This window comes from Drosophila pseudoobscura, chromosome X (genome assembly GCF_009870125.1).
Source record: "Drosophila pseudoobscura strain MV-25-SWS-2005 chromosome X, UCI_Dpse_MV25, whole genome shotgun sequence".
NCBI lineage: Eukaryota > Metazoa > Arthropoda > Insecta > Diptera > Drosophilidae > Drosophila > Drosophila pseudoobscura.
Genome location: NC_046683.1, coordinates 22,030,114 through 22,056,489, shown reverse-complemented (window position 1 = coordinate 22,056,489; position 26,376 = coordinate 22,030,114). Strand labels below are relative to the sequence as shown.

At 41.1% G+C, this 26,376-nt stretch overlaps 2 long non-coding RNA genes across 6 annotated transcripts in view; one reads left to right on the top strand and one right to left on the bottom strand.

Moving 5' to 3' along the window:
* Positions 1-26,376, bottom strand: part of LOC26532519 (uncharacterized) — a 29,071-nt gene extending 2,695 nt beyond the window's left edge. For 2 of the 4 annotated variants that reach the window (XR_004470781.1, XR_004470783.1), the window contains exons 1-2: positions 16,722-17,296; positions 16,356-16,651 (exon numbers count right to left, since the gene is read on the bottom strand). This is a non-coding gene — a long non-coding RNA (uncharacterized lncRNA). Of the gene's footprint in view, positions 1-16,355; positions 16,652-16,721; positions 17,297-25,824 lie in introns of those variants that run through there. The other 2 variants (XR_004470780.1, XR_004470779.1) reach the window with 2 other exon arrangements.
* On the top strand, positions 10,141-13,068 carry LOC117185191 (uncharacterized). Of its 2 annotated transcripts, XR_004470785.1 has the most exons (3): positions 10,141-12,003; positions 12,052-12,265; positions 12,387-13,068. It is a non-coding gene; the product is annotated as an uncharacterized lncRNA (long non-coding RNA). The 2 variants fall into 2 exon arrangements; XR_004470784.1 differs by having other exon boundaries at positions 10,145-12,003; positions 12,052-13,068.

Sequence of the window (26,376 nt, the reverse complement as noted above, 5' to 3'; positions counted from 1 at the left end):
CATTTTTAGCTGCCTGCTCTCTTCATTTTGCTCTCAAGATTTTTTTTGTTTCTTCGTCTACTGGTGAGACGTTGCATATCATCCCAACCGATCTCCGGTCCGGTGGCTGGTGCGCGGTGGGTTGCACAGCATACAGAGCAACATTTTTTGTCTCTTCTTTGAGTGTTTCGGCGTTCGTTTACCATAGGGTTAGTTCGGGAAGTACCCATGTAGGAACCAGCCAAATCAGTAGTTCGGGCATGGCCAATCGTCACCGCCAGTACTACTCGTAGAGGGTTTATACCCGATACTCAAAATGAGTATAGGTGGTAGTGTTGTGTTGCTCATGAGTGAGTGAACAGAAAAGAGTTGTTCACTTAAGTGAGCAACTGAACATGTTCCTTCCAAGTTGTTCTTTTTTGTTCACTTGTTCTTTGTTGTTCACTTGTTCATTTTTACTCACTTTTTGCGCAATTTTGCTCCTCAAAGGGCTTTTTGCGATCTGGCAGCTTTGCTCATATTTGCGTTTACTTCACACTTTTTGTATTACCGGCAAAGCTGTTTACTCTTTTGAAATATTCACTATGTCGCTAATTCGAAAGTATAGTGAAATTTGGAACCATCTGTGCATGAATAGTGAACAACTGAGAGAGCAAGTCAGAAACTGAGAAAGTGAGCAACTGAGTAACTGAGCAAGTGAACAAGTGAGTAATCTAAGAGAGCAAGTGAGCAATATGAGTGAGTTGACTCACTTACTAAAAAAGAACAAGTGAACATGTTCACCAAAATGAGAAATGTTTACCCAACACTAATAGGTGTATATTAGATTTGTGATGAAAATGGATGTGTATAACGTCCAGAAGGACGATGGAAGAAACACATTGTCATAGTTTCCGACCCCATAAAGTATATCTATTCTTGATCAGCATCAATAGCCGAGTCGATTGAGCCCTGTCTGTCTGGCGCCTAGTTCTCAAAGACTATAAGAGCTAGAGCAACCACATTTTATATCCAGACTTCTGTGATATGTCACAATTACAATTATATTTCAAAACATTGCCCCGCTCACTTCCGCCCCCACAAACGACGAAAATCTGTGGCATCCACAATATTGAAGATACGAGAAAACTAAAAACGCACAATCATAGAGAATGACTATATCTATCAGATTGTCGATCGGAGCAAATCAATATGCAGTGGCTACGCAGCGCCCGACGACACGTTCAGACACGTTTTCGCTCAATATAGCCATACTGACTATGTGTCGGGTAAAAATGTAGAGTTGCGGTCGCAGCAGCAACCCACAACGTTCCCCTCCGTTGGGTCTTATTTTGCTCAGTACAACGGCAAATACAACTCCAAACTTCGTTGTGCTTGGATGTGTGTGAATATAAATAAAACCCAAAGGAGAGCGCCGCTCTCTACACTCCACGCACTCCACTAAGCTCTCTGCTTCCTGCTCTCTTCTTTCCTTCGAGACCAGCGACGTCTGCCGACTGACCTTCTCGCCTGCTCTCTGTCCTGCCCTATTTGTGCCCCCTTTCCTGTTCATTTATCTTTCTATGTATGTTTCTTGTGCATAGGGGCGCTCTGTATGTAGTCCTATTTCTTCAACCACATCCTCCCGCATTACGACCTCATTCCACCTTGATTTATGGGAACGTTTGTGCGTTCGGCGTCCTCTTGACGGGTTATTAAAGGTTCATTGTCAAACACATACATATGTACATATGCACATGAACATGCATATGTATGTATGTATGTATGTATGTATGAATGCATGTCCCCAGCTGCTCTCACTAGCTGCTTCTGTCTCAGACTGTGCTTTCTCGGCCACTGCTTTTGATTCCGCTGGGCAGTGCTGCCCAAATTTCTGAGTCAATAGAAGCCAGATTCGAAAAAACGCCAAAAGTGGCTCAAACCGCTTTTATTGGTCTTAGTGTTTTTATATAATTTTAGCAACACTAGCACCCTCCATTTCATTCTTGTATGACAATGATGGCCTCCATTCATGTGGCAATATGGCGCCTTGTCTGCGCATACCACCCATGTCTATACAACTTACAGCAGTAGTGAAATGTATTAAAAATAAAACTCACGCTTGCAAAACGTACGCTTAGGATTGCGCAAGTATAATGTTGTAACATTCATACTGTTGCTACATTTTGTTATACCCGATACTCAAAATGAGCATTGGGGTGTATTAGATTTGTGGTAAAGTGGATGTGTGTAACGTCCAGAAGGAATCGTTTCCGACCCCATAAAGTATGTATATATATTCTTGATCAGCATCAATGGCCGAGTCGATTGAGCCCTGTCTCTCTGTCGTACCTATCAGCGCCGAGAGGACAAAGAGCTGGAGCAACGACATTTTATATCCGGACTTCTGTGATATATATGTCACTGTTACAAGTATATCTCATTCTATTTCGCCCCACCTCTTCCGCCCCCACAAAGGACGAAAATCTGTGGCATCCACAATATTGCACATTCGAGAAAACTAAAAACGCAGAATCCTAGATAATGACCATATCTATCAGATTGCTGAATCTGGATCAGATCGGATCATTTTTATAGCCAAAAGGAATAAATTAATTTGAAGTGGCTACGCAGCGCCCGACGTCACGCTCAGACTGATTTTCTGTCTCTCTCGCACAAGATTGCGTGCGTTTTTCGTGTCGTTTAATATTAGCGGCGTCTGCCGGAGGAGAGCCATACTGACTAAGTATCGGGTATAAATGTAGAGTTGCGGTCTCCGCAGCAACTCACAACGTTCCCCCTCGTTAAAAACTCTCACAGTTCACAATTTCATTATTATTTTTACTTCTTTGGATTTAGTAGCTTCCTTAAAGAATACTTATGCAAGTTTTACTATTTTTTGTATTAATGGTTTTATTATTACAGGCATTCGAACTTAAAAAAACATCTTCTTTTCTCAACTACTATTTCTACAACTAATACTACTATTTCCTCCACATTTCCACTTCATTGCACGACACTTGCTCTAGCCCTAGCACTATGCTAACGGAAAACAGAGCAGCGGCAGAGCAGTATAGTTTTCGCGTGCTCACTGTCGGGCTGCTTTGTACCGATGGAACCCATGTACGAACCAGCGGAGTAGGTAGTTCGGGCATGGTCAAGATCAATCGCCACCACCAGTACTGCAGGGAAGGGAGAGATAATCGCAATTAGTGCAAGGGGCTCGTTGTTGTTGTGGTATTTCCGGGGTTGTAAGCCATTGTAAGCCAGCACCTCTGCCCAAAACTTACTTTCGTAGTCTTTGTGCTCCCAACATAGTGAATAAATTGTATCGCGTTCAACTATTGTATCAACTATTCTATATAGAACGAGAGAGGTACATATGTATATGTACATATATGCATATAGCCTTAAAAAAGCTAAAATGGCAGCCCTACCCTGGGTCTCTTTCTGCTTAATGTAGAAAGAAAATTGTACGTCTTTTTACATACAACAAATTACAAATAAGCAGATTGACAGAAACACGCCTGCCAAAAGGAAGAGCAGTGCCGACTGATTCTCTCACACACTTCCATCGAAGAAACTAATTCTACTTGAAGGACCCTTTGTTGCCAAGGCCATGGGCATGGGTGTGAGAGCTGTGGTAACACTACTGAAGAAAATCAGGAGTTATTTGATCTAAAAAAATCGTATTTTTACCAACCTTAATAATGCAATACAAATAAAAATATAAAATAAAACAAAAAAAAAAAAATGTAGCTCAGCTGTTCCTGATTCATTTTGTATTTTCCAGAGGGTAAGCTTAGGCTAACAATTTGAAAAGCCCATTGATAACTGGACTAATCAGCTTTTCGGACTTGCGGTTTTCAAAAAATTTGGCTTCCCTCTTTCCCTCGACCGCAACTCTACATCTACATATGTATACCAGATACTTAGTCAGTATGGCGCTCCTCCGCCAAACGGCGCTAACATGGAACGACAAAGAGTGCGTGCGAGAGAGACAGAATGTCAGTGATCCTGCAAGTCTGCAAATAGATTTGTTCCTTTTGGTTTTAAAAAGGATCCGATCTGAGCCAGATTCGGCAATCTTGTAGATATGGTCATTCTCTATGATTTTCGTCCTTTGTGGGGCGGAAAGGAAGGAAGGAAGGTGGGGCAAAATTTTGAAATAAACTTTTAACAGTGAATTATCAGAAGTCTGGATGCATAATGTCGTTTCTTTAGCTCTTATAGTCTTTGAGCACTAGGCGCTCATAGCGATGGAGGGACAGACATGGCTCATGGGGTCTGAAACGCTTCCTGCTGGACGTTGCAAACATCCACTTTCACCACAAATCTAATATACCCCTATACTCATTTTGAGTATCGGGTATAAAAAACCGGATCTATAAAGGAGAACCATAATTCATTATAATCAAATTTTAGGAGCCGAAAGTCTATAAAAAAGCCAGGGCTTGATTGACTGTGGCAGAGTTTAATCATTCCCAAAAATGAATTCCATTTTAGCAGATTAGTTTTTCAGCGAAATGTGTCCCACACATGTGGGATCGTCGTCAGTCCGTTCCCAGGGGGCGTAGCGGGCAGGACGGATGAATGATGATGGCATAGGCGATGAATTGAATCTGAGCCTGCAGGGACCAAGTCGAGGATAATGGAAAGAAACAGAATGGAGTCAGAAGAGCACAAATATAGGGGTAGGAATGGAATGGAAAGCGATAGATGGATATGAGTACAACGACAACTTACTGGGGTCGATGAAAGGATTATCCCATAAAGTTTTTCCCACAAATGATTTTATTCAGGTGACTTTTAATATACAAGTAAAACTGGAATCAATATCGGCCTCCAGAATATCCTTGTGCTCAGGCCGATTGCCCAGCGCTTCTAGAGTACGAAAGGTATTTGTACATACATATGTATTTGTATGTACAATATTTAGAGTGTTCTGGACATTCACAGAGCCAACAGTTTTGAGACCAATGCAAGGACAGGTTGGCCGCGCTTTCGCGCAGCTGCGCTCTTTGCTGGAATCAATACTTTTACATTGCCCCTTGTCTTCCGCAGCTTATTTCCTTTGGGCGAGCACAGAGTCAAAGCAAGTAGTTTCTATGAGTGTTACACCTGACAAATATAAGAGCTTATTGCCTTACGCTGAGGGGGAAGCCTACTTATGGAAAGATCCAGGGATCTTCGGACCCATTATCCCACTATCCCAGAACCAATAGCCTCACACCAAACGGCTTTTACTCGCCTCAACCGCACCCGTCCCCGGTCACACTTCACCCTACACCTAAAATGTATGTATACATATGTATATGTATGTCTGTATACAAAAACAAAATTGTTTCTTCAATGGGAGCAGGGAAAACACAGTTCCTTTCCTCCAGTGGAGGTTTCCTTTGATATTTAACAATCTTTGAACAGCTGAAAGACAGGAACAACCGAAACTCTCACATTTGCATGTGTGTGTGTGTGTATGCGTGTGTTCGAGTGTTCGTACGTATGTATATATAGTGAGTGTATGTATGTTTGCGTGTCTGTCTGTTTACAGACAAAGGCCAACAAGTTGCTATGGGAATGGGAATGGGAATGGGAATGGGAAAAGGAATAGGAATGGGAATGGGATTGTTGCCATCAAAATCTCTCATTCGCACTCACAGTCAGAGCAACAAAGGGGAACAAAGATGAGGAGGGCCATCAAGGCAACAGCAGGAGCAGCAGAACAGGAAAAGTGTAACAGAAAAAACCAGAACATTATTATTATTATAGCGAAGGAGCAATAGTCGACTACAATGTACTCTGTAGTCGCTACTCTGATACATAAAAACACATGCCTGTACATACATACATGTACATATGTACATATGCTGCTATAAATTGGGAATATAGAGATAGCTCAAACTGTGGGGCATCGTGCCAATATAGTATGTACATATGTTAAGATCTAAGAAATGGTGGATAAGCCCAGGTGTTTACTAATATACAGGTCGCCATGGCTTGTGACAAAAACAATGGGCCCCAAGTTTACCCGCTCTATACTCTGTAGTCTTTTTTTCATTACATGTACATCTGTATTTTTTTCCTTTATAAAATGATTCTTAAGAGAAATTACCTGATATATAATTAGCTATTAACTAACAATAACTAAAGAACGCCTAGAAACGTGAAGAATCGTAAGCAGCTCCGAGTGTCTGCGGAACGGCCGCAAGACATTGCTTCGCAGGGACAATGGTTATTTACGTTCCGTTCCATTCCGTTCCATTCCGTCCCGTTCCTCCTATGTGGCCACCCTGCTCTGCCGCTCGCTTCTGCGGAATACCTTCATTCGGGCGGCATTCGCAGCGTCCCCTATCATCCCTTCGTGCCTTGATCCCTTGATCCCTTGATCAGTTGCCATCGAACGACAGTCTCCACAATCGCTCGAGTAATAACTAGGATCGCCTGCGTTTTGTGAGAGCCAATTCAAAATACGCTGAATGGGGGCGTTGCCGAGCTTTCCCAATTTTATCAGCTCATAATCCAGCAGTACTCCTTCTTGCCAGCCTTTCATCGAGATGCCTCTGCCTCTGCCTCTGCCGCCTCAGACGCCTAGAGTCGAGCAGGTACACACATATGCACATATTTTGGCGGGTATTTGGTATTTGTTTTTATACCCGATACTCAAAATGAGTATAGGTGTATTTTAGATTTATGGTGAAAGTGGAAGTGGACCGTCACCATATATACATACATATGTACATATATTGCTGATCCATTAATGACCGAGTAGATTGAGCATGTCTGTCTGAGCGTCACTATGAGCGCCTAGTGCTCAAAGACTATGTATAAGAGCTAGAGCAACGACATTTTGTATCCAGACTTCTGTGAAATGTCACTGTTACACTTATGTGTAACGAAAATCGACGAAAATCTGTGGATACGGGAAAATTAGAAATGCACAATCACAGAGAATGACCATATCTACCAGATTGCCAAATCTGAATAAGATCGGATCATTATTATAACCAAAAGAAACAAATCAATTTGCAGTGGCTACGCAGCGCCCGACGTCACGCTCAGACTGATTTTCTGTCTCTCTCGCACACACTCTTTTTCGTTCAATGTTAGCGCCGTTTGGCGGAGGAGATCCATACGGACTAAGTATCGGGTATAAATGTAGAGTTGCGGTCTCCGCAGCAACTCCCAACGTTCCCCCTCGTTGTTTTTGGACAAGTGCACTGCCCATCGCTGATCTACCGAGAGCATTGTTCTGAAATAACTGTTTTGAAAATCCAACTGACTCAATATGTGCATCTTGTATCGCTTATATGAACATCTACTCGAATGAGTGCTAGGCCTATGCCATAGGACCTCTCCAGGCTTATGTCATCGCTATTGTCATCAGGGCCAATTATGGATCGTCGTGCAATACATATGTACACTACTGGCCAAAAAAAGAAGTACACGCTTATGTGAATTCTTTCACGTCTTGTAAAACTTTTCCAATAAGCATAATTCAAAGATCAAATTCACCTTTAGTTTTCTAACATACATATGTATGTATGTAGATGCTAATGTTAATAACGACGTTTTTATTGCGGCCTGGAATTAAAATATCAGTCAGTAGAGGTTTCGAGTAATGTGAATGAGAATATGGAGAATTACGACCCATCCCATAGAAATCTTGACTTAAGATTACAAATATGTAGGTTTGGTTTTAAGGGGTTAAACGAATGCATACTTCTACCATATTTTAGGGTGTCGGAAATGTACGGTATGCCTGGAAGTGTGTGCATACATTCGTACATACATACATATGTATGTATGTATGTACTAACCCTCAGACCCCGCATGGCGGGAGAAGAATCATTGCCAGAGCAACAACAAGAAAAGCTGAAAGGAGAAGAGGTTTAAGACACATCAAGAACTAAGACGAGCTCACACATGCGACAAGGCTAATCCCAATAATCTTTTAGTTTTCTCAAAGATAACGAGAGCACCGAACCCGCTCTCCCACCTCTTCTGCTGATTGATTCCGCCTCTCGGTGTGAGGACGAGACGGAGGGAGGCAAGAGAGTTGCCGCAAGAGAGTTTTACATGCATACGCCACGCGTGTGTGTGCGCGGCTGAGTGTGGCCTGTGCCCGGGAGGGATGAGAGGACGGAATGGCAAAGCACATGGCTCGACACGCACGCACACGCACCCAGTTGCCGACATACATACCATACGCAAACGTGTCGCCTGACATTTCTAACCATAACCATTTCGTACATACATACATACATACATACATTCATACATATGTACGTACATACTCGTACATATGTATGTATGTACATGCATAAATCGCTTTATTTTACGTCATTTGTTTTCTTTCTTATTTTGTAAATAAAATAGATGAAAATCAATTTGACGTGTGGAATTCTGTTTCGGTCTAAAGATCTCGTTTCACAAAAAATAATCTAAGGGCGAAAGTATGCACGTATGTATGTAGAGCCAAGAAGGAGTAACAAGAAGAGGAAACGGTGTGAGGAGATGACAAACGCACCACAAGTTCGGGGATTGGGGCAGAAGCAGTGGGGGGATACGGAAAATGGAAACAAACACGAATTGTGTGCCCGCCGGGGGGAGGGGGGGGGGTGCCTGAGTATCGACACAGAAGTCAAGAAATGTCGACCCTACCAAAGGTAGAGCCAGAAACCTATGCACATACATATGTACATACTTATGTACATATATACACATACATACATACATATGTATACTATTACTTACATATGTTCGGTCGTGTCTGAGTATGAAGACCTGTAAAATAACTACATGGGAAATCTATTTCTAAAAATTACTAGTACATGACGATGTACATAAAGTTGAACTATGAAAATCATATGTACATACATACGTACATATATGGAAATTTCCATTCTGGCGCAAACTTACAATGCGTTGTAGTATGTACATATGTACATATGTACGTCAGAATGTTAAACAAAAACAATACAAAAAATGTCAAATTTCTAAAGATAAATATATCCAAAATATGATCTGGCGTTACGTTACCAAAAAACAGAAGTGGTCTTTGAGCTTGGGTTACCAGATTGAAAGACTCTGCAAATTGAGTGGGATAAAAACACATTTTTTATATGAAAGAATATGTTATACTGTTCCGATAATATTTTCTAAGCCTTTTGAAACTTAATTGACTAATTTAATGAAAAGGCATAATTACATTAGCTTTGAAGTGAAAACATATTAAAATCAGCAAATATTCAGTTTGAGTATTTTTAAAACCATGTTCTCTTCTAATATTATCTGCTCGACCACAGCTGATTCAGGTAAAAGTCAGAGGACGGAGTATCTCCAAAACCATTTTCGGCTAAAACTCATGTTGCTCTCTGGTAATACATTGGCACGATGTAAGGGTGGATTTGATCTATTTGATTGCTTTCAAACAATTCGTGGCGTAGAAATTTGATTCGAAATTTTCTGATTTCACTTTAAGTCACTTCCTACCAAATGAAGCTTCAGACTTGAAAAGTCAAAATATATCCTATCTTGATTCATTTCAACTAAATATTCTATGTTGTCTTTAAAGATAACAAACTATTCAATAATTTGCATTGGGCCTTGGTGAAAAGGAGGATTTATTCGAAAATCACATCACACGCTTAATAACAAAAACAAACTTTAAGAAAATATGTAACGTAAATTAAACAAACGAGAGGAAACTTTGTGATTTATACCCGATGCTCAGTCAGCGTGGTCCAGTGATCCCCCCTACGCCAGAGGTCGCACACTGCACCAGGAAGAGTGTGTGACAGAGAGAGAAAGAATGAACAAGCGCGTGGAAGGCGTTTCGTAGCCACTGCAAATTTCATTTTTCCTTCTGGCTATAAAATTGATTCGATCCGATCCGATCCGATCTGATCTGATCCAGATCTGGTAATCTGGCAGACTGGTAGATATGGTCATTCTCTACGATTCTGCGGTTTGCTAGTATCTTTAAAATTGTGGATGCCACAGATTTTTGGCCTTTGTGTTGTCGAAAGGGGGCGGTGCGCGACAACAGTGTGACAATACAACAGTCTGGATATATTGTAAAATAAGGTTGCTCTAGCTCTTGTAGTCTCTGGACAGAGATGGACAGACGGACAGCAAGACATGACTATGTATGTATACCGACGCGGCGGTGATCAAGAATATATGCATGTATACATACTTTATAGATATATATACTTTATACTCTGCGTATAAGAAACTATAAGGAACAAGCATATGAGCGAGCACAGGCAAGAGGAGGAGGAGAGATGAGAAGAACAGAAAACTTATCGGATTTGTTATTCCCATCACCACTTAAGGGTGGCAATAATTACATCCATATTTTGAGCATTTCGATTTGAAAGCGAACCGATCCGACGCGCTCGACAGACCTCGCAGCGGAATATGTACACGTGTATGTATGTATGTATGTATGTATGTGTATGCCTGCCGGGACATGTTTTCCCCTGCAGAGGCCAACAAGAGGTGTCCAGCAGGCCAGGACGGATGACTGAAAGGATGGGGGAGAAATGGTACGCCAGTGGATGGAGAAGAGGATTTGAGAGAAGAACCGAAGGAGTTGCACAAACAATAACCTTGCCGACGAACTCGATATTTTTTAGACTAAATTTGATTTCTGTTTTTATTCTTTCCGTCTTTTCTTGCCAGGTGGTCCCAGGGCAATGATAAACCACCAGTCGAGTGAAATATAACACAGAAAACCGACCAACGATTTTCTTAACTAATTCTCATAGCCATATCGAACTTTTCTTGATAGATCTGGCGCTCCACAAATATAAATTACCTATGGTTTTTATGGTAAGTGTTGTATCTAAAAGAGATTGTCTTTATGTTTAGGGCTTTATTTGGCAAAAAAAAATTTGTTTATTCTGTTTTTCGTTTTTCAAAAGGGAAACTTGCGTGTTTCCATTCCAAAATTGGACCTAAAAGCTCAGAAAAATCCAAAATTAATAAGATGATATTTTATTGGCATTGGTATTGGTACGCGTTGTAGGCGTCGTATTGTAACATATACCAAAATCACACTTGGTCACACTTGGTCACACTTGGGTCATATCGTTCGGTAACTCTATCCCGAATAGTACTTACTTTCCATGGAATACGACCGTTTACTCTTTTAAGTCAAATTTAACATATTTGTTTAATTAGTTAACAGAGACCTGTTAACTTGTGTCTAGCCGGTAGGCAGAGTAACTAACTACGAGTACGAGTATATGTACATATGTATGTAGTGTGTATGCACAAATACCCTTGCAGTTCGACGTCCAGCAAAATGGAATTATACTAATTTGAAGTCCACTAGGTCACAGTAACAACTTTAGCAACTCAATCTCCCATACCTGCATTTAGATTCAGATCGCGATCATCATCAGACTCTTCTAATCTTCCGATTCCTTTCGGATAAGCCAGGATCAATTTGCAGCGAATCCCCAATGGGGACTCCCCATGCGGGTACATTTCCACGGCATCCCTTTCTAACGAGCGCAGGCCCTCTCCCTCCCGCACGCGCTCACATCCCTAATGCGGTTCTGCTCTGACGACAACGCATTTGTGAGGACACGACTACCAACAACGCAGTATAATGACCTGGAAGCAACGGGAGATGTCGTCGTCAACTCTGCGACGCTGAAGGCTGTCCGCCTTTCCTTCCGCCTGTTCGTCAAAGCCAATATAAAACGCAATTAGAGCCTTGGGACTCAGTGTGAGAGAGTGTGAGAGAGTGCGAGAGCTAAGCCCCTCTGCCATAGAAGACAATCGATGCAGCAGCAGCAGGCAGCCTATCCTTATCATCACCATCATTATCATTGCACCCGTGAACCAAAAAATTGTGGAGGAGGAGGAGGAGTAGGAAGGGGTATACTTTCTGCAGCTAATTTCTCGCAAAATATTGGGTATCTGGCGGAAGAATTGTACCCTAAGGAGGATACATACGCTTGACTGGACTTTCCCTATCACATTCTGGCGGGTATTGGATAGATGGATTTTCCAGGGTATCCCCATCCGGATGTATGTATCTGCCTTTACTGATACCCATTGTGATTCTTGTTGCTCTAGTTTTAGATGGATTGCACTTACCGGGCGTTTGCTGTCGTCTAACATAACACTCAGGACTTTTTTCTACCACCAACACGCACACGCACACGCACTTATTCAATCGACCTCCCCTACCGTTTTCCATTTTCCCCCCGTACCCCGTACCCCGTACCATCTGGTTGCCCAGCAATCACGGGGATTAATTAGTTTAAGTGCGTCCCGTGTACCGTCCCGGGTAAGTAGTGCATGTACGAGTACGTAGTACATACATACATACATATGTATGCATATGTGTGATGCTTAGAACTTGTGGACATGGCTGGTGATATTATTTACAAGCATTTCAATTGATTTAGTGCGAACGGGAAGCTTTTAATGCATGCAGAGTGTTTGCTACATCTCCAGCTCCACTGCCCTCTGAACGGGCAGCTTGCTTTGGTGCACAGCTCTCTTGGGCGGACATACAGTATGTCAAGAAACTCTTTACACACAGAAAATGAATTTAATTGTTTGACTTCGGATAAGAAAGTAATGGCCTTTGATTCAAATTTATACAATTTTTTAACTCATAACGATTCAGTGCAACAAAAAAATAACAAAACTATAAATAGGTAACTTACAGAACAACAAAAACAATGATTACTCATTTCTGACACTGTCAAGAAACTCTTTACACATTTCGTTTTCGAGCTTTGTTTTGATCTCGTTCTTAGAAAAAAGTGACTTTACCGTAAACTTTTGTTTGCTTTTGGCGTTGCTCAGTGCTGCCCTATTTTTGCATTGCCTTTGATTTGGTTGCGAAATTTTGACTTGACTTGCTTGTGTCGCACGCAACAGCACGCCAGGCCATTCTACGTCATAGGTACTCTTCCAGAGTTGCACAAAAAAAACCGCAGCTTTCGTCGGTGGGATAACCGAAACGTCATTGCGACTGTAAAGTTTGGAAAACTTTCGGCAATGATTTGGGGGTGTTTCTCTAGCCGGGGAGTGGGCAATATAGCATTTATAGAGAACACGATGGATGCCAAACAGTAAAATTAAAAAAAAAAAATTAAAAAGCAGTGCGGAGAAATTTGGGGCTCATTGCGGACAATTAGGCAAAATTCAAGTTTTATCAGGAAAAAGATCCCAAACATAAAGGGTCCAATGTGAGAACTTGGCTGCTTTATAAATGTGGAAAGGCTATCGATACACCACCTCAGAGTCCCGATCTGAACCCAATTGAAAATCTGTGGGCCTACTTGAAGAAAAAAGTGGGAAAAGGGCAGCCCAAAAACCGCTATCAACTAGAATAGATCAACTGGCAGAATGGCAAAAGATACAATATATTGTATTGTATAGTCTTTGGTATGACCTACCAAAGTTGATCAATTCGATGAAAAAACGGCTCCAGCATGTAGTCAATGCTAAGGGTAGACATACAAAATATTAAAATTAGTTAAATATATTAAAAATTCACGATTAATTTCGAGTTTATAAAATGAAAGTATTTTGTGTAATGTGCTAGAATGTTCGCAAATATTATTGCATATCCTTGTCAAAGGACCACAAAGCTACACCCTGCGCTAAAATTTTCTTTTCGAAAATAAATTTAAAAAATAATAAATTAATATATTATATTAAATTTAATATATTATATTTCGCTCAAAATAAATCTCAGCATTTATTTGTGTTATTTATGTAAATATATATGTTTGTATTTATTGAAACTACGTTACTACTGCATTTATGTATCAATAACAAATAAAAGATAAGGAAAGCTAGTTGCTCATAGTCGTACCTGAGGGGGGAAGGAGACATACGAAGACTTACTTGCGCTTGACTACGCTCATGCAATTTATTTATCCTTTGACAAGGATATGCAATAATATTGGTGAACATTCTAACACAGAAGCCGTAAATTCCTGTTGAGTTTTATTTTAAGCGAAAAAAATAAAAATCATTGATAATCATTATTTTTGAGTTTTATTTTTTTTGATCAAGAATAATGATTAATCCTAAGTTTTATCAAATTACTCAAAAATAATGATTATCTGTGAAGAAAATCGTAAAAAATTGAAATATGATCATTACCAAGTAATTTTTACTATATAACTTATAATGATTACGGTCCCTGTTTGTAACAATGGCTCAAGTGTTACGCAGCTCCAAACCGCAAATTTTTCTAGTTGGTGATACATGTACATATGTAAATCATCAAATAGTTGGCGCAAAACTTCCGTCGAATCGCCAAGTGCTTGCGGCTCTGTTCTACAATACGCGTGAAGTAAAAATAACAACAAATGAAAGTGCTAATCTGGCGATTCGCGAATGCATTATCTCTTCGGAAAAAGCAAGAATACCCACCAAATCTTTGCCTAACTGTGTAAAGAAGCTACTATGCTTACATCAAGCTTGGAGAGACCTTCAAAAAGATGCTAAAAAAGTATCATTGATCTATAGATCCCGTAGAGAGATCTAGAGATTTGTTCAAACTTTGGACAATTTGTTTGATATTGCCCATTTCGAAACAATGGAAATAATAGTCATTGTTCATAGTCTCTACCTATGTATAACCATGGCTTGAAAGTTCCTCGGCTGTGAAAGCACCGTATCAGGATTTATGTTTTGTTAAATCCTTGAACGAATATGAAACTATTGATGAAGCTATAGCAAAAGCAGCTTTAAAGAAATTTTGTCATCATTTATGGTATCTACATGATGAAATATTGATACTCTCACTTTCCGATGAAGACGTTACATTTGATGTAAAGGAAGGAATGGTCACAAATTTGACTAAACAAAATAGCTAAGCCAGCTTAGAAAAACGATATGTACCATCGATGGAAGATCTTAACGGTGCACTTTTTTGGTAAGTAATATTAGAAGCTTCAAGTATTAACTCAAATATGCAATTTCTTGTTTTCTTTCCATTTTAGACAAACATATGGGCGATTTTATATCTATAAAAGTAGGACATCATTTGATCGCCTTAAAATTGATGACAGTTTTTTCAGTCTGTGCCCTTCATCATGGAACAGTAACCCGTCCTACTCAAAAAGCAAGAAGAGTCTTTCATTACTTAAGGCAGTAAATAATGACGCAGAAAGAGCTGTGAAATTGATGAAAGACTTTCGCGGGCGTCTAACAGTGGATGAGGAACAAAAACAGTTTTTGTTGCGTTGCGTTCAGGAACACAGAAAAATGTACCCGGATTGTAAAAAGGAGACTTTAAAAAGAAAATATTCCCAATAAAAAGTTAGAACTGATTAAAATTGTACCTATTATTTAAAAGTTGAAAAGCCTTTCACATATGTAAAACTTTGAGTGTGATTCGGCATGGGTTAATGCCAAAATTTTCAAATAACATTAAAAACACATATTCTTTAAGGTAAAAGGAAAAAAATAAGAGGGTATGCACGATTAAATTCGAAAAAAAACATTTCCTCCATATAAGGGACACTCTAATGTACATATGTATGTACTTAAACTTTTATGCATTCGTTCTTATGGCTGCTATTTACTTATGATGTACATATGTACATAGTCATCCGACGATAATAATTTTATCCACTAGAGAAGCATACTATGTTCAAAAGTATTTGCCATGTGTTTTTGCATTACACCTGAGAGATTTAGTGGGGCCGAAATTGTGGACGTTTCTAAAGTCAGACTTCTCTCTTTGGGGAGACATGGTCGAAAAAGCAGTTGTTTGGATCGAGCATTTCCCTCCACTGGGAAACGGGGAATGTTTCCCGTACACCAAAAAATTCCTATTACCCGAATATACAAACCGAAATCTAAGCGATATCGTTTCAAGGGTTTAGTATTTACTACATTTTTGGGCTGGTTCGAAAGGGATTTTCAATTAAAAAATCACAAGCTGAAAATGATTTCATCAACGGCGATAAGAAGCGTCAGCGTCTGCGCCGACGTCGCTGTCAGCCTTAGCGTCAGAGTCGGCAAATGAAACAAAATGCGTTTTTCCACGATTGGTTTCTGAGCAACCCCCCAGAGCGACCACAGCGGCAATGACACTGTGTGCCTGTGTGTGCCAAGAGGAGGAGATTGTGTGGAGCAGCGAGAGAGATGGATAGCGAGAGGGATAGACTGCGAGATGGAGAGTGAGATGCTGGTGCTGGCTGCATGCAGCAGCTGTACGAATTTGCAACAGCTGATAGCATTTGAAATTTATGACGTTGAACACACACAGCCTCTGCCGCAGCCGTAGTCGCTGCTCGCTACTCATGCTTCGGCTCGGCGCACTCTCTTACTTATCGACTCTCTTCATGCGGAAGGCGCTCTTCGCTTCGAGACCGATGCTTTACCGCTCTCTTCTGTCTTACCTTTCCGAGTTGTGTGCTTGCTGCGAGGCTGGGATCGGTTCGGCACAACCACTTCCGAGTGCCTGTCTGGGCGAGAAGCAGAGCGATGTCTGATCTTGCCATAACAGTTGTTGCATTGTCTCCCCCCCACTGTCAGCGCTAAATTCCATGTTACCTTACGTTCTGTCCTTTTCCTGCGTGTCTCTTGCAATTCAGTCCAGTGCAGTGATAACAGCTGACGATTGTGCCACTCCATGTGTGTGTGTGCGTGCTGTGTCTTGACTACCTGTGATTGACAATTGACTAAACGGGAACAGCTGCGCATGTAAGAAGAAGCAGAATGAGAAGTAAATAAATAAGGAGAAGAAGACACATACACATACATACATAGATAGGTGGAGAGAGGTGCCGAGAGATTATCCTTGGTACACACTTACAGTGTACACTGTATAGTAAAATTCCCCAAAAGCCAGATACCGTCCGTCACAGTTTTTTGTCAGACTATGAAAATTATTACTGTACGTAGAAGGTTATCTAAATTTAATATTGTTGCATTAACATGCATACATATGTATGTATGTATGTACATATGTATGTGTGAATTTAGTTCATACAAGAGGTCTGCATGAAGGGCCAAAAAACCGGCACCAAATCCAATCCAAACGATGCCCAAAATGAATTGAGTGAAATATAGTATGGAATGCTACGCCGATAAAGTTTGAGTGCTAACGTAAGACCCGAAGAAGCACGACGAAGTGAGAATGAAGCTGTACATATGTATAATGTAAGGATAATCTTTGGGTTTTCTAGGGATAATTCGCACGTGAAGAACAGCAGCTTTATCGGTTTCTTACAGCTCAAGAAATAAGATCATAGGCGAAATTTCGCCAAGCCAGGGTTCCTCTCGCTAAGCTAATAGCAATGCCCAAAGATCACAACATCACACCACACCCCACCTCACCCCACCCCACCCAATCCACTTGGTCGACCAGGAGCACCTCTCCCGTCTCTTTAGCATAATCCCTGCTTAATTGCTTCCCGGTTGTGAGGGACACAGAAATGACAACCCTCCGCCACTAACCACCACCTAACCAAGCGACCGGTACAAACAAGCACTCCCCAGTCCCTTCGCACAAAATACTCCATCGCACCCACCCTCTTCACTGCGCCGCTCTTCACAGTCATCGTTTGTATTGTTTGCCCGCTTTGGCCCTTTATTTTATTGCCTCGTCGCGACGAGGCTGCCAAAACGGATACACACAAGCACACACTTACCCCAACATGTAATCGTACACCCTTCGAACAGCAAAGCTTATTTCGCCTATGGTATACATACATATGATTATTATCTCCATGAAGACATCTTCATTAACTTCACCATCAAAAATTATTATTTCCCCAATTCGACTTTAGTTTTAGATATTATAATATAAGTATATAGATAGGTACATATTTCTATCCTTCTGCCACCTTATGACAAATATCCTAGGTGCTTTCATTCCGCACATCCGTTTACATATCTCTCATCTCCCACCATCGAATTACAATCGTCTATGAGAGATAGCCGTTAAGCGAGACGGACAGACAGACAGACGGACATCACTACAACTATAACTACGACTATAACTTTAGCTGCTGAACTTGTGTACAGATACATGTTGTACCTAGTGTAGTCGGCAGAGAGCGGCCGAGAGAGTGCGACACACATACATGTACATAGTACATACACAGAGTCATAGTCGGTTGGGGCGGTGTATGCAGTGACGGCAGGGCTATACTATAGCCAGGCAGTGGGGTGTCGACAGCGTCAGCATATACATACATACATACATACATATGTAGCTGAGGGGGCTTGATACAGAAAACGTTGATTATTAATTATGAGACGAAATTGATGATAACTGCTGTCGAAGCCTTAGAAAGCTTTTCTTTCTTTCTCTTTTTCGGTTTAGAAAGAGAAGAATATTTGGGCACCTTAAGGCTTATTCTTGCGATTAGACGGTCTAATCGAATACCCCAACTGTCAACCAAATACGCAAAGGGAGCAGAAATGGGAGCAGCAGGCAAAATAATGTCCGAAACATAACGAAACGAGCGTGCAAAATCCGCTTAAGTTTCACAGAGAACACGAATACAAGATAAGATGCAGGAGCTGAGGCTACGGCATAGGGCAGAGGCTGGTGCATACGTGTTGACACAACAGCAGTGTTTGCTGGTGGATGGACAGGGAGGCACAAACATATTCATAGCACTCCTCAGACACACACACAAAAACATTTCATTGTCGGGCCAAAACCAGTATATTTGCACAGACACAGACACACACACACAAACACAAACACACACAGAGGAACACTGTGCGAAGCTAAGGGCGCTGTGCTGTTAATGCGCTCTCTTTTACTTTATTTTTTGGCCGAAGGAGCAAGAAATAAACAAATAAAAAAGTAATAACCAAATGGGAAGCTAAAAACATCATCAGATCAGCAAACGGATGGTTCGTTACACTTCCAGACGCTAGTCGTCAGCGACGCAGCGACGCAGCGAGCAGCAACAGCAACAACAGCAGCTCCCACGCGTCCGAAAAACAAAAAAATATGTTTCCCCCATTCGTTTGTGTGTTTGACCTCGTCGTTGTCGTCTCTTTGGCTGTCTGGGCTCTCTTTGCTTTGCTTGTTCTGCGTTCTCTTGCCTGGCTAGCTTCCGCCCTTGTTTGCGCGTGTAGCGGCGGCTTGTGGGTATGCTTGTTGAGTGAGAGGAGAGTTACGATGGTTCGGTGGTGGGAGAGGCCGCCGCCTCTTTTAGCTCTCAGGCGCAATGACTTTGTGGGACATTGGCAGCGACGTTGGCGTCTACGGTGGCGTTAGCGTCGTCATTGTTGCGCGGCCGTTTAACTTAGTGTCTTCTCTGTATTATGTATGTATGTATGCGTCGTGTTGGGGTCCGTATTTGTGTGTTTGTTTGTGTGCGTGTGTGCGTGTGCTATGGTCTCATTTCAAGATAATCGTCACACGTTCATACATACATAGTACACACGTAGATACGTACATACATACATATGTATGTATGCATGCATGTATGAATGAATCTGTGTGTAGTAACTTAGCGGTTTCCCTTTGTGGTTGTTGTCATACTTTTGCTGCTTAATTTTATTAGGTATTTTTCTTGTTCCTCTCTTCTTGTTTCCCTTTCTTTTGCTTTATTTTGTATTGAAATTGTGATTAACCCATTTATTCCCGGCACTGTGCGTGGGTATGCGTGAGCGAGTGCGAGTTCTCTTTCAACAGGTTTTGACCCAAATGCAAACAATTAAAAAACAAAAAAATAAAACAATTTTCAGAGATACATATGTATGTACATGTACAATGTATATATACATATCTCGCCTCCACGAGCTAAAGTGTTTTGCCCAAAATGTTTTGAAAAAAATCACAAACCTTAAAATGTGTGTCGTCAGATACTGGTGTTGGAAATTTCCTTTTTTTATATTTTTTTATTGTTTATTTTTGAAAATTACATTTATGAAGCTGTAAATATTTCTCTATCTGTATACATTTAATTTTCATTGGTCAGTTAGAAGGAATAAGGTTGAAGTTAAAAAGTGCACGGGTTCATTAAAGCTGTGAACTGTTATGACTCTCTCTCCCTCCCCCTCTCCCTCTCTCTCAATCACACCTCTCCATTTCATTTAATTCCACCCTGAAGCTGGTCTTGAGCAATTCCTGAATTCCCAGTCTAAATAAAATCACGAGACGCTCAATGCGAGAAAAATTGAATTTGTTTATGTTTAAACAAAACATACAAATATACATTATACGTACATATGTACATATGTATGTATGCATGCATGTATGTATGTATGTGAATGGATGTGGAAACCAGCTGAAGCAGTGGTAGAGGCAGGGACAGGATCACAGGCAGAGAGCAATAATTTGTTGATCTTTGAAATTTAAATGAAAATTGACAAAAACAACGACGAGGTTTCTCATCAGCAGAGCAGGGCGCAAACAGAGACACGAGCAGCGCTGCTGCAGTCCTCGTTTAACTTCCGGCATTTCTCTTGCTCATCTCAATTGTTGTTATTTTTCGTTATTGTTAACACGACACGTACTGCAAAATGAAAAATGCGTTTTGCGAAACCGGTTGGGAGAAAGAGTCACAGTACGAAAGGGAGAAAAGACAGAGCGAAATAGAGAAAAGAGAGCCAGATGGGGAAAGATTGAGTGCAGCGGTACAAGCAAATTAAGGAAAAGGAGAAACATAATTAGAGGAAATACTCATACTAATCAGGTGCGCAACCAGGCTCATAGATACATAGTACATACATACACACATAAATACATACATACATACATATGTATGTACATCTCAGTACTAACGTACATACTTTCTACTATGTGGTGAAAACAATAATTCCAAATCGAAACACGCTTCCTTGCGAGCGTACAAAGATGTCAAACGGAAAACATTCCAAGAATTTCCCTCACACCATGCACCACCACCACCACCCACCGAATACCAGAGGACGGAGCTGGAAGTTACTTAAAAAAAAGAACGCCAATGAGTAGGGTGCTGCGATCCCGGTGCCCCGGGGGAGGGAAGCAAATAAAAATCAGTCGAATAACGCATTTAGAGACACTCGAAAGCCAAAACAGAAAAGCGTAAAATGTTTGCTTCACGCCACTAGCCGAGCACGCGGTAGAGGAAAAAGGGCAATGAAAATAAAAGAGAATGGTAAGAAAAGGGCCACCAAGGGGCACCAGGGGGCACCAGGGGGCACCAAGTGGCGCACACAGAGCATTTTGTGTTACAGTTTCAATTTAAAAGGAAAAACGTTTCCCACACGCACCATAACACACATGTATGTATGTATATGCATACATATATGTATGTATGTACACTCAGTGTACACACACGCGAGCCAAGGGGCTTCGTCATCAATTTCTAAATGCAAAACCGCAATAAAAAAACGAGAGACGAAAATCAAGTCAAGTTCGTTACTCAACATGGATGCTCTTCCTTTCTGAGCCCGATTAGTGGGCATCCGATTTCCGGTCTAATAATTCCATTCATTTAAGTCTTTGGTATAGTTTTAAATTAAATTGGCCTATAAGGAACCCACGAAACTTGTATACTTAGTGGTTGATTCTCATTTGAAAAATCATGTGAATAAAAATGTCTTCGTCAGTACCTGCTAGCAATTATTATGGGGCTTGCATTGTACCAAATAAAACCTTTGGTAGCAGGTTTCTCACTAAGTCTTAACTATTATAAAGCATTGAATTATTAGTATCTATATTTATGGTCTACAGGTTCACTCGTTGGGACTTAGGCGGGTTCACGCTTGTATGTATGTGTAAAATTAAAATTAACTCATTGTCCATAGTCCATGAAACAACGCTCTCGATAAAAAAGAAAGGGTGTTTCACGACTGACTATTGCAGCCGAAGCACTGAAATCGGACAAAGTTGTATCGTGAAGAGCAAGAGCAAGAGCAAGAGCATGAGCGGGAGGGAGCGAGCGAAATGTTGCGCTCTGTTTCGGGTTTTGGTCCGAGGCTAACCAACGACCATCAGCGGTCGTTCGGCTGGCCGGATAGTCTGTCGGGTACGGTTCGGTTAGTTGATGGTGGTGGTGGTGGTGGTGGAGGAGGAAGGGCCAAACGACAGCGCACGTGTAACCGTAAAAAGAGTGAAATAGTAGGGGGGAGGTGGCACAGTGAAGTATGCGAATGTGTGTGTTTGTGTGTGCAAAATAACCACCCAACTAAGATGGTTGACAAGATAATTGTTACCCTCTCCTTCCCACTCATGACCGACACGACACTAACCAAACCACTGACCAGTATTGGATAATGCGCTACGACCACCATCCGGCAAGCCAATGTATGGGAGGGTCTCTTCGCGTGTGTGTGCTTTTAATGGAAGGGGAATAGGGAATACGGGGTATCAGCGATGGGACACCTTCGAGCTTTGACTGACAGACCCCGACCCCTGCACAATCTCTTAGCGAGCCGCGGGAAGTGGAGTGGCAAGCGATTAACCGCAAACCAAATATTTTGACTCAGTCAGCACTTTATACTCAATGTCAGATAGAGATACACACACACACACACACACACACCCATGTATTCATACCATATACATACATATGTACATACATATATTTTTTGGGGCATTAGCCTCAAGATATTTGTTTGATATGCGATTTTAAAGGTTGAAAATTATTCAAGGTTATGTTTATTTTAGACGCAAATTATTTGGGGCATTGCCCGGACATACATATGTACATACATGTGTATTAATGTAGATATGACCATGCTGGAACCAAACCAAACCAAACCAAACCCCCCTGCTTTAGCGGGGTGCACTCTACCCGCTATCTACCTAAATACAGCGTACTTATGCATGCGTCCATAAGTATTCACATACATATGTATGTACATACAGTGGTGCTCATACACTTAAGCCACAAGAACTACACCATGAATTTAAGCGAATATCAAGAAAAGTTTTTATTTTACAGCTCCCATTTTTTGTCTCAAATTAGTTCTATATGTCAGTGTTTTAATACAACAACAACCAAGTTATGAAAATATATAGTCAGCGAAATAATTAAAAAATCTGAAATTATCTCCAAAATATCCTGCTCATATACTTAAGCCACCTCAAAAAAAAATAGTTAAAAAAGTTAAAATTTGCTCAGTATTCCTAGTATTTTAAATAAAACTACTTTAATATTTTGTAGGATGACCTTTCTGCTTAAGAAAAGTGGAGCAACGCCTTGGTATTGAGCCTACAGGACGTGCCCACTGTTGAGGGGTGATTTTCCTTCATTCTTCCTGTAAAATTCAGCACAAATCCTTTTAATTGCTGTTTTTTTTTTGGGCAATGACTTGGTTTAGAATTCCCCACAAGTTCTCTATAGGGTTCTGGTCGGAACTCTGCGGAGACCCTTACAAAACATTGATTCCCTCTTGGTTAAGCCACGACTTGACTATCCTGCAGCAATGTATCGGGTCGTTGTCCTGTCAAAATATCCAGGCAAGTGGCAAATTATCGGCATGTTCTCCAGATAATGTGTTACTCAGAATGTCCCTCTACATTTCGGCGTTCATAATACCTTGAATCTTCACCAGGAGACCTAAACACGATGCTGTCCATCATGAATGTTAAAAAGCGCCTTCAATTCGCCACAGTGCATACCCACCAAGGTCCTAATTTTTGAAATATGATTGTTTGGATCGAAAAATCCAAGTTTAATGTCTTTAGAAGTGATGGTAAACTATATGTACGACGTCCACCCAACAAATAATTACCTCCAGAATACACAAAGAAGACCGTTAAACATTGTGGCGCTTCGATCGTGGTCTGGGGCTGTTTCACCGCATCGTGTTTAGGTCTCCTGGTGAAGATTCAAGGTATTATGAACGCCGAAATGTAGAGGGACATTCTGAGTAACACATTATCTGGAGAACATGCCGATAATTTGCCACTTGCCTGGATATTTTGACAGGACAACGACCCGATACATTGCTGCAGGATAGTCAAGTCGTGGCTTAACCAAGAGGGAATCAATGTTTTGTAAGGGTCTCCGCAGAGTTCCGACCAGAACCCTATAGAGAACTTGTGGGGAATTCTAAACCAAGTCATTGCCCAAAAAAAAAACAGCAATTAAAAGGATTTGTGCTGAATTTTACAGGAAGAATGAAGGAAAATCACCCCTCAACAGTGGGCACGTCCTGTAGGCTCAATACCAAGGCGTTGCTCCACTTTTCTTAAGCAGAAAGGTCATCCTACAAAATATTAAAGTAGTTTTATTAAAAATACTAGGAATACTGAGCAAATTTTAACTTTTTTAACCATTTTTTTTTGAGGTGGCTTAAGTATATGAGCAGGATATTTTGGAGATAATTTCAGATTTTTTAATTATTTCGCTGACTATATATTTTCATAACTTGGTTGTTGTTGTATTAAAACACTGACATATAGAACTAATTTGAGACAAAAAATGGGAGCTGTAAAATAAAAACTTTTCTTGATATTCGCTTAAATTCATGGTGTAGTTCTTGTGGCTTAAGTGTATGAGCACCACTGTATGTATGTGCATATCTCTTCCTCTCTTCCTCGCAGAGCGTGGCTTGGCCAATCAATCAAGCATGTTCGGCTCGTCGCGTTTTGCTCCGGCTCGGCTCGGCTCGATCGCATCGCAACGGACATTGCAATAATGCAGCGTTGCTCTCAGCTGAGCTGCATTTCAATTACGGTTTTTTGGTTTTTGGGTCTTTGATACGCATTTTAAAAGCCTTTTGACAGCATAAACTACATACTTATGTACAGTAATCTGAACTTCTATGGTGGACATATGTATGTACTAAGTAAATAACGCGTTGAAGCGTTTAGTCCTGAAGATAATACAATTTCAGCTTCCCAAGCTGTAGAAAAATCGGTTGACTAATCGTCCTGGAAAGTTACCTAAAGCTTCCCCATCTATAGAATGGTTTTCCTATACTATGTACACACTTACATGTACATACATATGTATGTATGTAGGTTTGGTTTTCTTTCTTTCTGTTTACTCTATTTACTCGATTTTGGGTTCTCTTTTGGGCTGACATTTGATCAATGTTTTGTGGCCACTGTAAGTGCTTCATATGGATATGTACATATGTATGTATGCATGTACGTATGCATATGTGTATGTTTGTATAAATAAACTCATTCAAGAAAGTTTGTGCCTATCATACCATACCATATATGTCCATACATACATATGTACATATACATATGTACATATGTGTACATACATATGTGGAGTTTTGCAGTTTGCAGTTGTACAGTGAAATTCCCCATAGTCGGACACCCACTGTCGCAGTTTTTCTGTCCGGTTATAGGACCGTCCGGATGTGGCATCTATTATGTACGGTATTAAATGTGAATGTAATTTTGTGTGAACAAATGTTGTTTTGTCGACCAATTTAGTAAGTAATGGGCAATTTTTCTGCTTGCATGGTGTTTACTTTTGTTTAAAAAAAGCTAATTCAGTTTGTTTCGAATGTACACAGGCACATACATACATATTCACAAATAAATGTAGAAACAGCCACAGCAAACACATGCATAAATATGTCGATATGTACATATGTATGTATGTATGTATGTATGTAGCATACATTTTCAATGTCACGTATTGCTGTTCAATTTCTGCTCTCTTTCGGATGCCCTACAACTCTCTCACACTCTCACTCGCACTCACGCACACACACACACGCGTTCTGTCGAGCAGTAGCCGTAAGAGTCCGCGTCGTCTTCATCAGCAACTTAATTATTAAATTAAATGCGCTAAATGGCAGCACACGCAAGTGCTAATAAAACAAGATACGAAAATAAAGAAGAAAAACCAAAGCAAAACACACGCAAAATCGAATGGAGTGGGAAGAGGAAGAGGAAGGGAAGGGAGGAGTGAGTAGTAAGCGCCACATGCTGCTTACAACCTTGTCCGTTAAGAGGCCGCTGTGGCGTGGCCCGTCTCGTTCCCTGTCACCACACCGATCCAATCCACTCCCACTCGCGCACACACACTCTTAAGCAACTGAACGAACCCTTCGCAAATCAAATAAAATGATACGCTCTCCTCTCGCTGGCTCTCTCTCTCTCTCTCTCTCTCTCTTTTCTTCTTTCTTTGCGTCAACCCCGCCACTCTTTGTCTGAATATGCGCGGTGTTTTTACTGCTCTTTGGCTCTGCCTTTGGCGCTCGTTTTTTGCTGCTCTTTGGCTTTGACTCTGTCTCTGCCTTTGGCGCTGCTCAATTTTCATTGCCTTGGCTTGGCAGCCAGCCTGCCTGACTGACTTTTTCCCATCTTCAATGCTTTTTTATGGCTTTAATGGCCATAAAGCCGCTTTTAGCCGCCAGCTGTTGGCTGTGTATTGGCCTGACGCTGCCCCTTCTTCACACTCCGCACCAAACCCGAACCGAAGGCGAGGATGTCTGGCCACAACAGCAGCAACACGAAGATGCCACAAACTCAAAAACACACACAGACAC